Below are 17,177 nucleotides of genomic sequence, written 5' to 3'. Positions count from 1 at the left end.
AGCTCAGGAGGACAGCCCACTGGTTTCCTCTGCCTTAAAAATAATCTTCTCCCCAAAGAGATACCAATTATGCCACTCAATCTCATGCAGATTTATTTTAACACAATCTAAATCTGTTTCTCAGCTTAAGAGGCATTTTCTTTACCCCCCACCACCATCCCTCCCCCTCAGCCATTTCCTCTCAGTGTCACCCTTGTGCCAATACTGCCATCCAAACCACTGCACAGCAAGTCAAATCAGGTAGCTGAAATAATTAATTTCTTTTTTTGTTGGGAGTAAGGCATCAGGCAGATCAGATCCCTTATCTTGCCTTCCACATGGCAACACAGGCACCAACACCAACAGAGTCAGTGGAGTGGACAAGTATCAAGCAGAAGAAGGAAAGGAGGAGGTACCAGCAAAAATGTTGCAGATTTATAACAGACAACAAAAAAAATGAAGCATGTAACCACAGACTCAGATTTAAGCATCACATGATCCAAACACTGCCTTCTCGTTTCACAAAACGAAATGCAATTCATTCATTTTGAGAAAAGCTCTGGTCTTTACCAGGTAAATCACATCAGCCACCATGCTGATGTTCTAAGGCTGGAAATTTTCAACAGTTCCTGAAACAGAAAAGTCACGATTTTTTGATTCAGCTTAATTATTTCAAACTCAAAGTCACTCAGCTGTATGCAAGAGGACCAAACAAAGACTGAAAATGTTTTCTGCATTCCAACAAGTGCTTCCCGTGGCCCTGTACCCATGGCAATTCTCCCGTAGCAACCAGCAGGTCACATCTACAGGAGCAGGAGTGGCTTTGTGGTCGTCTCAGATGGGATATGCAGGCTCTGCATGCTGCAAAGTAAGTGCTGTTTAGTACCTTCATGCTTCCAGAGTTTATTCACTAATTGTCCTTGAGAAAAGCAGGTGCAGTAAGATGGCTGAACACAGACAATGCTTCAGAAAAAAATTAAAATTGCCATTTCTCTTTGTCACAGACAAGATCTTTTCCCTATACTCCTTGCTACTGTTTACCTGGAAGCATACACACAGTAAAGGATTTTTTTGTCCTAATGGGAGGGCACCACAGCTTACACTGGTATTTGCCTACCACTGCATACTACCATGTTAAAACAAGGTTTCCAACACAGCCAGACAAGATTTCAGATGGGCAAAGAGCGTGTGCAGGCAAGTGTATCTATTTAAAACAAATACTACCAGCAGCATCAGGCAAAACCACAACTTATGAATAGCTATGTCTCTTAAAAGCACCAAGTAAATTAGCTGTAATGAATGTTTCTATTGAGCTCAGTTGCACAGGGCTTCCCTTTGTGCCATTTCATCAAGGTTCAAACACATGGAGAAACACTTCCACGCAGAGGCAGATTTTCAAATACGTATTTTAGCAAACTCCTTTGAAGACAGCAATGTTCACAGGAAAGTTTGGGCAAACTCTGGGATTCCTTCCCCTGCCAGCGCCATGCACACACAGACATAAAAAAAATTAGTTTTGTTTCTTCAGTCCCTTCAGACTCCCCAGACATCCCACCTCACTGTGCTGACCAACAGCAAGGTCTCAGCCACTGCCCATCCCAGGAAAAACCAGCAAGTGAAACTGAGCCAAGCAGGTGGTAGAGGGGAAACAGTATAAACACCCCTAGGCTGATCAGGAAGGCTAAAAAGGAAAAGAGATACCAGAAGCCCAACCCAAAGAACATTAAAATGCTGGTTTGGTTCATACCTATCGTCTTTAAAAATCCACGGGAGAAAACAAGCACTTTTTTTTTTTTGAGGCTGCAACAACTAGATGTTAAAAGCAAAACCTTAAGGAGAGTTTGCACTATAATACCATGCTGTGACACTTCAATAATAATTTTATTCTACACATCTTCCCTACAATTTCTTATCTAGCAAACCTTTTAATTGCTGTCACAGAGCAAACTGATAAATCGAGCAACACCACTGACAAATAGTGAATTTTTCATTCAAGTGAGAACATTTGAGGCTGTTTCACACTGGAGAATTAGTAGTGAAGAATCAAGAGCTGTATTTTTTTTTTTTAACATCCCTTACATCTCTTTAATAACGTTCTGATTTTAGTCTTTGAGAATTATTTGAGACATCAAGCGCAGCTTCACTTCCAGATACTCCCCTTTGAGGAGTACAGTACAGGAAAGGAAAAAAACCCACATAAGATATTGTAATTGACATTTTTTCAGTGTAATGAAATACCACAACAAGGTCAGGGAATAAATTCACAGGGTATCAAAATAGCATCTCATAGAAGAACAGAAAAGAAATCACCGAAACTGCTGAGAACAGTGTTTCAATCAGCTAATGGAGAACCAGCAGGAATAGTATGAGGTTCCCTCTGAAGTCACCACCCTGCCTGGGAAACTCATATTATGGACAGGTCTTTTCCAGATCCTATCTGCAGCTTTGCAGGATGGGTCTCATAGCAATCCTGCTCAGTCCAATGCCAAAAAAACCTCTACCAGAAGCTGCTCCAATCTCCTCCAGAAAGCTATCAGAGTGCAAAGGGCCAGGAATGCGAGTTTCAAAAGTGACCTTTCTGAAACTTTTCCAGCAGAAAAGCTGAAAAAGAACACCTTTCCACTGTAAGCCAGCTAGCAGTGTCTTTCATTCACTTTAATGCCTGCAAAAAAAGCTGAAGGATATTCCTGAAATACCACCATTATCACCACTTATTTACAAATTCAGTGGAACACCGGTCAATCCACACCTGACTAGGGATTAATTCACTTACTTATCTATTTAAAACATAGAAAACCTCAACCATAAACACATTAAAATGAATCCAGAAAAATCTTGACAATTATTTCTAGATGGATTATAAATATGTAAGAATCTCAGAAACGAAGCCTTGGTATAATTAAAAGAATATCATTAACATGCTTTTATAACAAATACCATTAAGGCAGAGTTTTGGTACTTTGATCGGGGAGTCTGTCAAAACCCACCACAAAGACCACCTTTTAAATATGCAGGCCAAGACAACATGGTAGTTACTTGGTGTCAGTCCACCAGGCAGAGAAACAAAGAGGTGGTGCTATAATTGTACCTCACTTAGCTTCACATTTCAAAACATTGGAGTCAGTTTCAAAATATGCCATTCACTCCAAACCAGGAGTGCTGGGCACAGGGCTTGCTATCAGAAGACAAATTCCTCTTCCCCTCCCAAGCACTCCTATTCCTTTAAAAACAAGCAAGCTGCAGTTCAGCAGCACACAGGGCAGATTACATGGAGTACAGTGAGTCTGAAGCATTGCAAGATCTAACTCAAGTCTGCCGACATGCTAAATGTATGAGCCTAGAAGGTCTTACCTATGGCCACAAAAATCAGACATGATTTTACATCAATATAAATTAATCTGCAGCCTCAACAGTGACATCTAACTTTTAATCAATATTGATTGGGGGTTTTCCTTTGTCTTTTTATTATTAAAGTCCCCCGAAGGCAAATTCTGGCCTCACTTCCACCACGCTGTTACAGAAGCTGCTCTGTTCCCCTGCGTAGTCCTTCCTGTAACAATTTCATGTCTCTGAGCAAACTGTTAAGATACAGTGAACTTTTTTCTGTGTGTCATATGGTAAGCCACGTCTTAACCCAACACCACTCTGCCAGTCAATTAAAGTCTATCTCATTTATCATGCCTCTCGGCATAATGTCAGTGGGGAAAAATTTTGCAGTTGCATTCCCAGGGATGTTAACAGCTAGCTACCTGCAGAAAACATTTAGTAAGCTGCCCTTAAAGTCTAAAATTAACCATAAAGCTGCTGTTTAATTTGAAGCTTGGGAATAGGGAGGTGTTTTAAGTGTCAGAATGAGTGGCCTGACATCAAAAACTTGATATGAAAGTTTGCCACCGAAGAAGTGGGCTGGCACAAAGAGCAGACGATGCTTTTATTTAAATGAGGTTGGCTGCCAGCACCAGAAAGTTTCACTATCAGCACTGTAGACACCTGATATCATCTGTAACATACAGCAAGCCTATTATGTTATTTTGTTGTGTGTGTGGTTGTATACATAAAAATAACGATAGTTAAGAGACTCTGTAACACTCAACAGCCTGTGTACCACTGCTGCTCTAATCAGGTAGTCTAGCCTGTAGAGGTCTAGATCCTATCTTAACCATTTCTTCACTAGCCAATAAATATTTGATCTTCAGAGAAAATGTAAATTACGTGCAACATTTGTGTATGTATCTCACTTTTATCATCAAGTCTTATAACTGCAAAAATATCTTCCCATATTAGGGTGATCAATCTGTTAATTTTTTTTAGTACATTGTCATCATTGTGTTTTAAGTTTTTTCTTAAAGCCTGCAAAATATCAATATCTGTGATTTTAAAATAAACAAAACCCAACATGCTACATACAGACTCCTTCAAAACCTAAATATCTATTTAACACCTCTGGTTTGTACGTAGCTAAGTGGGGCCAGGAAACAAATTGGTTTAGCTTTATAAAAGATTTTTTTTTTTTTTTATGAACTTACCTTCTTTCTAACCCTGATATTTTTCTATTTTCATTTGAATTTATTTTCCTAAATAGAGCTCATCTTCCCATCTTCTGTTCTGAACCTCCTTGCCTTCCATATAACAGCATTGGCTTTTAAGGGGTAGGCGTCTTTTTTAAAAGGATCCCTGTTTAAAACTCTTGTAGGTCATAACCCTATTAGCATGTTTCAAAGCCTGATCTCTCTCCTCAGTGGTGTGCCTCTCCCACTGACAGAAAGATAGTGGTCTCCTGCTCAAGAGCCATGGGATGTTTTCAGAATCCCAAGCTCCAGAGGAAGGAGTGCATCACCTACATACACTCCTTTGCTTGAGCTTTTACTGTACAAAGGAAAAAAGACTGTGCTGACAGGTATCAGTCCCTAGCCACCATGCTTTTGAACAGCAGCCTGTCTGACACACCACAGCTGTTGCACAGATATGTGTACAACTTCAGTAACATCACTATCAGCTGGAAGTAGACACAGATGACCAGCCAGCCACTCCCTCCTCCCAGCCTCCTTTATGTCAATAAATCTTAACCTGGCTGTTTGAGCAATGTTTAATCATAAACAGTTTTGAACATGCTCCAGAATATAAACAAAGGTGAGTAGGAGAAAACCCGAGAGTCCAATACAGAGAATCGCTTGCCACTTGCTGCTGAACCACGTAACAGAGAGCAAAGAAACAAGGAACTGTTGAGGAACAGAATATAAGCACCTGGTGTTCATTTAAAACAACCACCATGCAGCAACAATAAAGTGTCCAGAATTGCAACCACAGAAGGATTTCAAGGACTAAATGCATTAACATTCTTGGTTCTCTTAAAACACAAGGAAAGAAAGAAAAATTTAATTGCTTAGAACACCCACTTAGATGCATGGAAATAAACTACCCTCACTGATCTCATCCCACTGCCACTTCCAATGCAGTCATCTTGATTCCCTTCTGTGTTGCTAATCAAGCTAAAATTAACTCTTCTCTCTCCTCCTGCTTGCCACACACACTAGCACCACAAAAATCAGCACCGGGGCAGGATCAATTGTCTCTCTCAAGTGCAGCCCACCTTGCTTATGTGGTAAATGTATATTTAGGACCTACAGAACCTCTCGTGGGATTTTAACTGAATTTATTGTGGGGCTGGATAGCTGTTTAGACTGGGCAACAGCAAGTAGCTCTAACAAACCTGGTTCAAATACTTCTGAACACCTAGTCATTGTTGGCCTCTACGGACCTCTGTAAAATGGGCTGCTTGAAAATGGGGATTTCAGCCCTGTTTAAGCCAATGTACATCTTAGAAGAATCAACCTCATACTCATCTTCACACTCTGTCAAAGCAGGAGTGACATGCCTTAAGCCAGCATTTCCACAAAGCCCTGGAGGACTCTTAATCAGCATGGCACTTAGTTAAACTGTTTGGGACATACACAGAGGACACAAATTCATTTTACATGGTTGCCACTCGGACAACATTGGCAAAAATGTACATACCATATCCTAGTGTTCGGTTTTAAAGCAGCTCCATTTTAGATCTCAATGTGACATTTCAAAGGCAAAAAAGCCAAATCAAAACAAAATCCCAGTCCTACCAGGAAATACCCATTAAACAAAGCTAAAGTACCGATCAAACTGGCAGAACTATGGAGTGGAACAGAAGCTTAAAAGAAAAAAGCACTCTGTGGAGATAAATGTTCTTCAAGTTTGTGCTTGACAGCAGCCAAGGTTTTATGCTATTAAAAAAAATACAATGCACACCACAGTGACAAACAAGGTTATTCCATCCACCCCCATGCTAACTTTCTGTCCCACTAAGTTAATTCAAGTGCACAATGAAAGGCAACTTGTATGAAACAAAGTAGGATGAGACTTATTTCTATATTCTGCTGTCACCACCCTTGTCCTACATCTATCCTTCATGAGATGGTGGCAAACTCTCCACTGTAAGACTGAAATGGCAGACGCTGCATACAGTCTTGGATCAGGAGTAAGTTTTGCTCAGCCCTTGCCAAGGGCTCACAGGTCTGACGCTTCTCAGCTTCCTGGAGGACTTCTCACATCCCACTCTCCCCAGTGCTAGGGCAGTACTGCCAAACCACAGCTCTCAGCCCCAATGATGACACGCAGCCCCTGGCTGCTTCAGGACCCCTGGACCATGGCTATTCTGGCAGCACCAGGCAGTGAGTAGCCAGTCTGACATTGTTTTCCAGAGATGTCACAGAAATGGCAAATACTAGCTCTGTAACATGCACATTTGCCCACAGTGTTTCTGCACCAGAAAAGGCTGCCTAGTCCCCATTCATGACATGCTCGGTTCTCCTCCCATCCAAGATAAGAGCCTAAGTCTGACTTCCATTCTACCACAGCAGAGACCACAAGAAGTGACTCAGCAGAGCGTGGTCACCACCAGCATCTCTCACTCCTTCCCTGCTTCTGTGAAATTCAAGAGCCCTTCTGAGAGGCTTTCCAAGCCTCTGCTGCTCACACTGATCTTGGTTAAAATGAAAAAGGTCAATATTAACTATTTTCCTTCTTTGCTCATCTTGGCAGAAACACTCAACTAAGTATGTTTCTCCCTCAACCATAAACCTCAATTAACACCTACCTCAGTGCCAAAAAAAGCCCCACCTGCACCCACGCTCTGGGGAACTTCCCTATAACAGCTTCTACAAAGAGTTCTGTTTTCAATAAGAAATTAAGCAGTACACCAAGAATTAAATACGTAGTGACAGCATGGAACTCACTGCAGTGCCACAGCTGGCCTCTACAAGTAGCACTGCTTATTCATTTCCATACCTAACTCAACACCAAGCATTTTAAAACTTTGCTCTACTGCTGGGGAATTTCCAGCTTGCCACAGATGCTGCCCCTTCCACCACAGTAATCTGGCCATGGCTGCCACAGGCAACATGCAACTTTGATTCTACCCCTATTTTCATCTTACCTCCCATCTTCTTGGGAAGACTCTTCCTTTATTACTACAAGTATCCAGATCCTTGGGAAATTTTTATGCCCTGGAGAAAGAGGAGAAACTAACCATTTGAAAAGATCAGTTCATAAAATCTCCTAATAACCATCAGAGAGAGGCACTTGTTTCAGCATCTTTGTTGGATACACTACAGCAGTTTAATTCTCATGTAAATCTCATTTGCAACACCATCAACTTTCTTCTAATGGGCCATTCACCATTGTAGGGTTTGCTTTCAAGGAGCCAGCCCACCTCATTGAAAGTTCTCACAAGCCATCTAGAAGACTTTCCCTTCCAAATCTAAGGAACTACCTATAAACACATTAGCAAAGACTGTGCAAAACAAAATAACCTCTGTAAAGCTCAGGAAAAGATCCCAATTCCCACATACATATGCCAGAAAAAGCTTGCATGTGGGATGTTACTAACCTTTGAATTCAATCAGACTCTCTAAGAAGGCTCTACCACGCAGAGCATGACTATGATATATTTTCCTTTGAGGCTGGTTCAGTTCATTTAGAAAGTGATTTGAAAGAGCTAATGTACTATTTATGTACATTATAAAAAATGATCCATATGGAGTCAGACTTTGCAAAATGTTCACTCAAGTCCCTTCCACTCCCTCTGAAGACATTTCACAATCCATTCGATACCCAGTAGAGGAAGCCAGCATTACTGTTTTAAAAGCAGCTCTGAGGGTAATTTAAATGTTTTAAAAGCTGACATCTTCTGGACTCGCAGCCAAATAAACATTTGGGGCAACACAGAGCAACTCTCACACAAATGTCTACAAAGTGACATGCACCTGCAGCCTCCAAAATACTGACATTGAAAGTAAAGGTTAGAAGACCATCCTAGGCACAACCTTCCTTCCTGCTAAAGAGGAGGAAAAGAAAATTTTACTGTGATTCAGGAGGAGATGATGTACTGGACTGGCTTGTGAAAGACCACCTAGCGGGATATGGCTGAGATTGCAAACAACGTAAAACAATCCCAAGATTATTAAAGTATTTTAAATCCTGCCAGCATATACAACTGTGCTGAGGGGTTTCTCCCTTGAAAGGAGTTTAACCAACTAAAGTGACAATGACTCTTGCAAAACAACAGCACGTATGTAAGTTGCTGCCACAGTGGTTTCATTATTTTTAAATTGGGAAATTTTAGAGAGTTAACTTGTCATATTACTCGCATATTCTAAATGCTCCCCTTCCTTTGCTTCAGTATAGTATACAGAATTAGGGAAATATTTTACTTTAACAGATGTATCTTACCTGGAAGCTTCATACAAACTTCATAGTTTGCAATATCAGCTTTTTGAGGAACAGGATTCTAGCCCTTCTCTGCTACAGGTTTGTTTAATAAGAACTGTCATACTTGCAATACTATCTGGTGGAGCACAAAGCAGGATGAAATTGAGAAGAAACTGTGAACCACTTCAAGAAGAGGATATACCCACTTGTCATGGAGAGACCTCACATTTGGAATCACTGTCCATCAAAACAATTTTGTTTCCCAAATTCATTCTGTGGCTCTGTTTGCAGTGAAGCACTGATCTGGGACACTCAACTGTAAACAAATCATGTGCAAGTCTAAACTACTTGATTGCACCTATTTCTAACAGCCAGTTTGCATATGCCTTGTTTACACAAAATACAAAAAATGCTAGCAACACTTTTACTGAACCACTACACAGTAGAAATTTTCTCCTAAGAATTCCTACACCTGAAGAAAACTTCAGTGCGTGCCTTAATATTTCATAAAGAAAGACATTAGCAGCAAAACATGTGCCAGCCTTTCCTTTGCAGGTCTTCCCAGTGCAAAAAGTTTCATTATGGCTTGTCTCTAGACTGTCTGATAGAGACGTGGTGGAAGAGAGTGATTATACAGCTAAATGGACAAGGCAGAAGGAGGCAAAGCCACCCAATTGCCAGGCTTGTTGACAGTCAACACCCCTTTACGCACAGTAGGCAGGCAGCCAATCCAAGGTACACCATGTTACGCAAGCCATGAAACAATTAAGAAAAGAAAAAGATCAATAAATAAATAGCAGTTGGCACATCTCCCACACCAAAAGTCTACCTTTACTAGTTTGGGCTACACCTCAAACTGAATATGAAAAGAAAAACATTTTTGGTCTACCCATCAGGTGGAAACAAAATTTGCTTTCTGTGTCTAGTCCTTTTCTCCTCCCACACAATCAGGATTTTGAGTGTTTAAGAGTCCATAGTTCTTATGCCCTGGAGAGAGGAAAGGCCTTAAGTTGCTCAAGAGCAATTCCTTTAGCAAGTGCACAAACTGGCTCTGCAGGGAGTCCAGTACTGCTTAGTCAAAATGTTGGTGGCTTCTGTATGTGGCCTTAAGGGAGATAGAAGATTAAAACAGTTTGTGTGGGAAGACTTCCCAAGGCTCTCTTTAAAGTGGCACAAAGCAGAAAAAAGGTGTACAGCTATAACACAGTATTTCAGAGAAAAGGGGAGGGAAGTCCTTTTCCACAGTGCTTAGACCACCTCTGCAAAGTTTTTTGTCTCCTCATTCTGTTCTAAAAGATGGAGTGGATTGTACTTGTACATGAAAATAGTCTCTTATACTAGAAGATTCTTGAAACAGGATAATAAGTGGTAACAATGTGCTTAAAGTTTTATTCCACTTACCCTCCTATCCTAATCACACAGTATATATTAACAGAACCAAAGACTGTCCATATTTGCTCCCTCAGCTAAGGCAGAGCTCCCAATTAATTTCTACATTATTTCTCCCAAACTGTCAAAATGTCCTCAAACAACGTGAAAATTACATACCTGGTACATTTAAAGTAGGGAGGAAAGCCACCATAATAAATTGCACATACACAACAAACGACAACCCAAGAAATTAAACTCACTTTTAAATTACTAAAAATAGATTGGGTAGGGAGGGAAGGGACTATCAATCAAATCTTACTTAAGAGCTGCTGAATATTCAAAGAACAGGCTTCTAATAGACTGCTCTCTCAAGACTGCTTGAAAGTTTTATGGTAAAAAATGCACGAGGACATGAAAAAAGGAGCCGTAGGATAACGAAGAGAAAAACACACAACACAGAAGTGGATACAGAGTATTAATTAGGCCATTAAGATCCTTAAATGTTTTACTGTCCAATAAAATATGTATTTCATAAAAATTAAGTGCCATGCAGAAGGAATGCACACATGCATTTTATTGAGCTGTTCTGAAGAAACTGAACGCATGAATTACTAGCACAAAACTATTTGTGGACAAGAGTGAATAGACATTAGTTAAATTGTATCTGTGCTATGAAAACAAAGAATATACTATTGGATAAAAATTTTTTACTCACATTTACCTAAGTGGGAGATTCAGCTGCTCTATAAGCATCTTGTCAATCTGCTTTTATAAGGAGTCTGCAGTCAACTGAAATAGGGAGACCTATAAATACTTGAAAAAACTATTCAGTGATGAATACTGAATTATTGACTGAAGTGAATGCATTACGACCACACAATAATTTGTACTTGCAATTAGTCAATTAACCAAGTCTGGAAGTACATTAAGATGTCTTTTCATAGCCCACATTCAGGAGACAAAAAAATGCTTCAACTTTTTCATCTTACAGATTTGTCAAAAAAAAAAGTCACTGCAAAATGACACACAGATCTCCAGCTCTCTCTGTTTCTTCGTGTCAATCTTGCAGTCTGTTACATCAGGGCCCACCAGCCACTCCGGATACATAAACCAACGTTTAAAAGCTACCTAAGTTTACTAGTCACAAAGTACTGCACATTTGCTGCCTGTCCTAGACATGTGCAATTTTAAGACAACAAAGACCTTAACCACCCAATACACTACAGACTAAGCTCTACAGAGTATTTAGCTTTCATACTTTTCTTTCTTTAAAGTAGGAATCCTGAAGTGGATATCCTAGCCATGAGTCTGCAACCTCAGGAAACTCCTAAATGCAGGGACTGAACCAAAGACACATACCATAAAACAAAGCTGGTGTTAGGTATGGCTACGTGGGAGAGGCGCTTCTGTGCTCTGGACTGCTATTAAGAAAAAGGAGAGGAAAGAATCTGTACTAAGAGCAAATGAGATAATTCCTCTCCCTTTTCATTAACATTGCCAGCTCAAAAGCACATGATTTTTCTTTTTTAAACCACATTTCCCCTTGGATTGGGAAGGGAAAGCTGGCTCATCACATCTAACCAGCAGTAAGGTGAAGCTTGGTTGTTAGGCATTTCTGGTTACGGTGCCCCTTGGCTCTGACTGCAGAATGCTCAGACACTTATTAGAGCTAGAAGGAGCTCAAAGTAAATTAGCATGTCAGAAGACCTGATACGGAGCTGAGTGCTAGTAGAGATCCACCCTGAATAAGAAAGCCAGCTAGAGCTAACTGTCAAATCTCAAACAGTGGTTTAACAAGCATGTAATGAGCCTGTGTCCCCTTTGTTACCCGAGTATCAGAGTGCATCCCCCCCAAAGCACACAACACAGTCACTGAGCTCCACACTGCCACTGCTGCAAAAATTGTCAATAGCAGACACTAATTACTACACATGGGCCAGTAACAAGACTCTATTTGCATGGCATAAGTAGCAAATTCAAGTAGTTTCCTGTTCTTTACCAACATCCTGTTGCCACATCTACTCCTCCAGGAAACTGCAACACTGAGCAAGAGAATTTGGCATCCCACAGAACAGCTCTGACGCCAAATGGCTATCAGAGCACAGTTACTAAGAGCTTGCTTACAAAGAAAACAATCACATTAACCTTGTTGTCATTTATGCATTCAGTTATTCGGTGCAAGACTGCGTGTCCCATTTTCGGGGGCAGGGGGATGAAGCAAAAAAAGCATTATTTTCACTTGTTACCAGAAGTCAAACCAGACACTCTGCAGTCAGGATGCTCACACAGCTGGCACCAAAATAACTAAGACAGACATTACTACAGATTTCATCATTTTTATTCCCGTTTTTGTAAAAGCGAAGACTCTCACACTCATTCATCCCCTAGATTTGTATAAAAACACAACAGTAGCAACTGGAAGAATCCCCCAGTCAGCTAAGCATACGTGTCATGATTGAGAGTTTGTTAACACAAAGAAGTTACACCAGCATAACTTGAAACTACATTTAAACCTTTATAGCTGAGACTCTGCACAAGAATGTACAAGACAAGTGTGGCATGTTCTGGTGAGATTAATCTTTTCATAATCAACACATCAGCTAAACTGAACCAAGCTTGGTTTAAAAGAATACATAAGAGAACATACACTGAGTTTTGCATAGCCTTAGTTTATATTCACAATCTGACTTACAGCACAGCTATTTTTGAATCAACAAATAGAGCAGTAGTTTCATCAGAGAAACTTGCCTTAAACATTTAATATAACCCATGACAAATTGAGCTGCTTAGCCAAAAATTATTACTTGACATAAATTCATAATTAAAATCAAGTAATCCTTTATCACCATCTTGCTGTGCAACAAAAAAACCTGTTCTTAAATACAGTCTTTGAAATCAAATAAGAGCATGAAAAAAATATAAGACAAAACACTAAGACAGCAAATCTTTAAAGTGTTTCTAGCGAGAGTAAAACCACCATCCACAAGTTGTAGCAAACGATGCAATTCAAACAAAGAACAAAAAAATGGTTGCAAATGCAGATTACGCGATATTTAAGAAGTAAAACTACATGAGGAGTTATCAGAGTCAACATACATATGCAGCATTTCAGAAACAACTAGTTCTGTAGTCGTGGTTATGTGGTCAAAGCATTTCCTTAGTATGTGTATGTACAGCTTGCAGTTCCCTCCGAGATGTAAGGATACCCGCACTCATACACACCATGATGGCATTGTTCTAACCACAAGAATGGAGGCCGAGTGGTTAGTGAGGTCATCAAAACACTGCGATACGTTGTATGTTTCTCCATTTTTCGAGATTATGACAATTTCTTGAACTTTCATCAGTGCCTCGAGTTACTGGCTAACAGACTGTACCATCTCCCTTAGAAAGGGAAATGAAAAGACTGTTGAGCTTTCAATGTTCAAGCTTTCAATTTTCTGCTTGGTTACTAAACCCCAATGGTGGAGACACCCCCACTACCCAAACGCCAAAGTGAACTTGTGTACTCACAATACAGAAAGATTAATGCATGCATAAAATTTTGCAGGATCAGCACCTTGATATGTGCTCAGAGTATTGGACTATTTATTTTTATTTTTGTCAAGTTTATTAAGTACCTAGGAAAACACCATTATAAATAAGGCAGAATGCTCTTAATTCACATGCACGGTAAGTTTTCAATTTATAACGGGGCTTATATAATTTTTTTTTTATTTTAACTCCATGTTTTAATTTATTTTCATACATCCATGTATTTACTTCCCTTGTATTTTATGCTCAAACTAAAAAAATACTCCATTTATTTCTTCCATTTCCTAAATGCTAAAAGAACTACAGGTTTAAAAAACTTATTTTTACGCTTAGATATCTCGTACTGAAAATATCCATTTACAATGGAAAACACAAACTTCAGGCTCCATTAATAGCGCTACTGCAAAAATACAAAACGTGTCGTCCGTGGCCTGCAATAAGTAAATATCCCACAAAATATTCCCAGACAAGCACCATTTTCCAATCTACTGAGCTTCCAGCTCAGAAAGCTCAAGTGCTATTATCAGGCTACGCTCAGTCAACACTTGCAATTTTTAGTCAATAGAACTTTTGTACGTAGGAGCATTTGAAAACCTGACCCATAGCTGCTTAAAATTCAGGTTAGCAAGCTTAACTTTCAACTGTTTCAGTTCCTTTGGTTCCGGGGGCAGGGTGTGTGTGTCTATCAAATAAGTACTTTAGTTACTGGAAGTCTCTAACTTGTTGTCACTTTCAAAAACTGAGTCAATTTTGAAGATAACAAAGAAAAAGTTAATAATTCAGAATTAACCCAATCCTGTAAATATCTGATTACACTGTAAATTTGAAAAAAATACAGTCTTCAGCAGGAAAAAGTACTCCAGCTAATGGCTCCTCCTCTATCTTATGTTTTTGCTCGTATCAACAGTTTTAAAATCTAGTGCCTACCCTACTGACAGTCTTGAGTTTCTCTCTTTTTTTAATAGAAAAATACCCAGATATTTATTCACAGATTTCCAGCTTCCACTAGCACAGCTAAAAAAGTTTCTAGCAATCCTTAATTTGATTTAAAACACTTATTTTTTTTACATAAGTACTTCCATAATTTCATCTTATTTGTAGTGCTTGCTGTAGTATGGCACTTGTGTTAATTAAATAGATTAAGGGGTCTTCAGCTGTAGTACGAGCCCTCCACTTTTCCACCCACTTTGTTTCTAACTGTCATTAACCTCTAGGAAATGCCCTCCTTGTTGGTCATCATTGTTTAATTATACTTCATAGTTATGTCATCACATCTGTGAAATATAATCTTCCATAACAACACGGCTGTGAAATACGATACTCCTGCCTAGCAGTGAAATTCTGGTTACAGCAGATTATACATACACATGATGTTGATGGAGGAAGTGATACGAAACTTTTCAAAGGCCCTTGATTTTGAACAGGTCTATTGTGTTAGGAGGGACGTACAGTCTTCGAGAAAGGTCTCAAACTCTTCCTCTTTCCTCCCTTCCCCACCTCTCCTGACAAAACTTTCCATTATTTTTAGGAATAACTACTTCTAAACTTAGAAGAGGGCTTATAACAGAGAAGTTTTATACAGAAAAAGTGAAGTGAGAAGATACCTCAGATATAATCTATGAGTCCAGGATCTATTTTTTAACAAATAGTATGAATTACGTCTGAAAGACACTTTTTTCCTGGAACTCTCTGCTTCCATTCATGATCTCATGATGCACAAGCATCTCCTTTTCTTGTAACATAACAGCAGCAGTGACTGCATTGGTCCAAACAAAATAGGATTTGCATGTTTCTGCTATCCTTCACAGGTGGGGAAAAAAAAAAAAAGGAGGGGGGGACACAACTATTCAAACAACTGGTTCTTAGAAGATTACCAGCAAGAGCTCCCCACATCACAAGGACCTCCCATCTAAATTGCTGAATGGAATGGCCATCAATTCCTGAAATTTAACAAAACCCATACATTCTGCTGGTACATGAAGAAGGTGTGGCCGTATCAAACAGGGCAGTAGTGTTACCATAAAATAATATTCAGAAAAAATTGTGGTTTGTACCATAAAACCTGTGTGGTACAAACTATCTTCACTTTGTCCTGCTTTTGACAATATTAGTTGGCTAGCAGTAAGCATACAGGCTTCTCTACAGAAGAGAAACAGCACCAACCAGTGCTTTGTTTTGTTTACTGGGGGAGGAGGTGTGTGTACTTGTGTGCATGTGGAGGGGGGGTGACTGGGAGAGAATTGTCTGACTTTTAAAGAGTGGATGTAACAGTGGACAGGAGAACAGTTTAAAGGCTCAATCATGACTGCGTATATGAAGCTTCAACAGGATTTTGTTGTTTTTTTTTTTATTCCCCCCCTGGTCTGGGTTACAATCCCTTGACTGGCCAGTAGAAGGCAAGAAGTTGTTTACCTGTTAGAAGCAAGGGGGCAAATTCCTTTAGATTGATGCAAAACGTTTTCCTACTCTGGAAAAAAGGAGGAGCATCAAGTTTATTTATGTAGCTCAAACAGCAGCCAAGCAAAGAGGATGCCTTATTGTGCAGAGTTCATAACTGTAATTAAACTCCTCCCTTTAAAGCGACGAAGAAGGAAAATTGCCATTCCCATTCCAGGAGTCATGAGCAAATGGAAGGGGAGAGAAACAAGCAACCAAGTCACTGCTTGAGAGAGTTTTTAAGCACAATGCTTATGATTAACCAACTGAAGAAACAGAATGACAGGGAGGAGAGAGCTCGCACAGATAAACTCAGAGCCAGAGGGAGTGACAACAGAAATGCCCTGGGCTTCGGGTGGTCTTGTTTTACAAAGCAAGATTAATTAAACAGACACTAAAGGACATCTCTTTTAGAAAATGGAACACGTTACAAACCAAAATGCCTCAGAGAGCGAGTAGCTAGGGAGTTATAACTAAATTACTAAGTACAAAATGAAGCAGCCTGCAGAGGAAATGAGTAATTAAAAAACCCTCCCCTGAGCAACAGGCTGGTGAGAGAGGGATCACTCCAGGACCCTGGTGCTGGAGGTAAACGGTACCAAAGCCAAAAACTGCCAGATGAAAACAGCATTTTATATGAACAAAAAAAAAAAAGCCTAGTGGAACATCATAAAAACCCCAATCTCCTGCCTTTACAGCGTGTTTTCACTTAGAGATGGCATTAGACACAGTCTGTCTGGTACAACCTGAAGAGATGCACACAGGAATTACATCACCCACCACTACCACGCTGCTGCCCCTGGGGTGAAGCACTGCAGTCGTTGGACAGTGCTCAGCAACCATAAACAATGTTTTCAGAGGAAGAAATAGATTAACGTCAACCTCATTCTTCTTTCTGCAAGACAGTTTATCTAAAACACAGCACACACAACTACCTCCCTGCGAGCACAGAAAACCCTTCCGCATCCCTCTCCCCTTCCTCAACAAAGCAAAGACACCCTGAGTGCCTGCTCTCCAGGGCTCCTGGTGAGCAACATCACCCCTGGCCCGGCCCAACTCCCTCTTTTTTCTGTTAGCCCAGAGAGACACCAGGAACAACACCCAACTTGCCAACCCTA

General features: G+C 40.1%; 1 protein-coding gene across 2 annotated transcripts in view; it reads right to left on the bottom strand.

Moving 5' to 3' along the window:
- Positions 1 to 17,177, bottom strand: part of FOXK1 (forkhead box K1) — a 58,010-nt gene that overhangs the window by 39,354 nt on the left and 1,479 nt on the right. The gene's annotated exons all lie outside the window — the stretch shown is intronic.

Source organism: Haliaeetus albicilla, chromosome 22 (genome assembly GCF_947461875.1).
Source record: "Haliaeetus albicilla chromosome 22, bHalAlb1.1, whole genome shotgun sequence".
In the NCBI taxonomy this organism is placed as follows: domain Eukaryota; kingdom Metazoa; phylum Chordata; class Aves; order Accipitriformes; family Accipitridae; genus Haliaeetus; species Haliaeetus albicilla.
The sequence above is the reverse complement of the archived record's forward strand: the minus strand, read 5'-3'. Positions and strand labels throughout refer to the sequence as shown.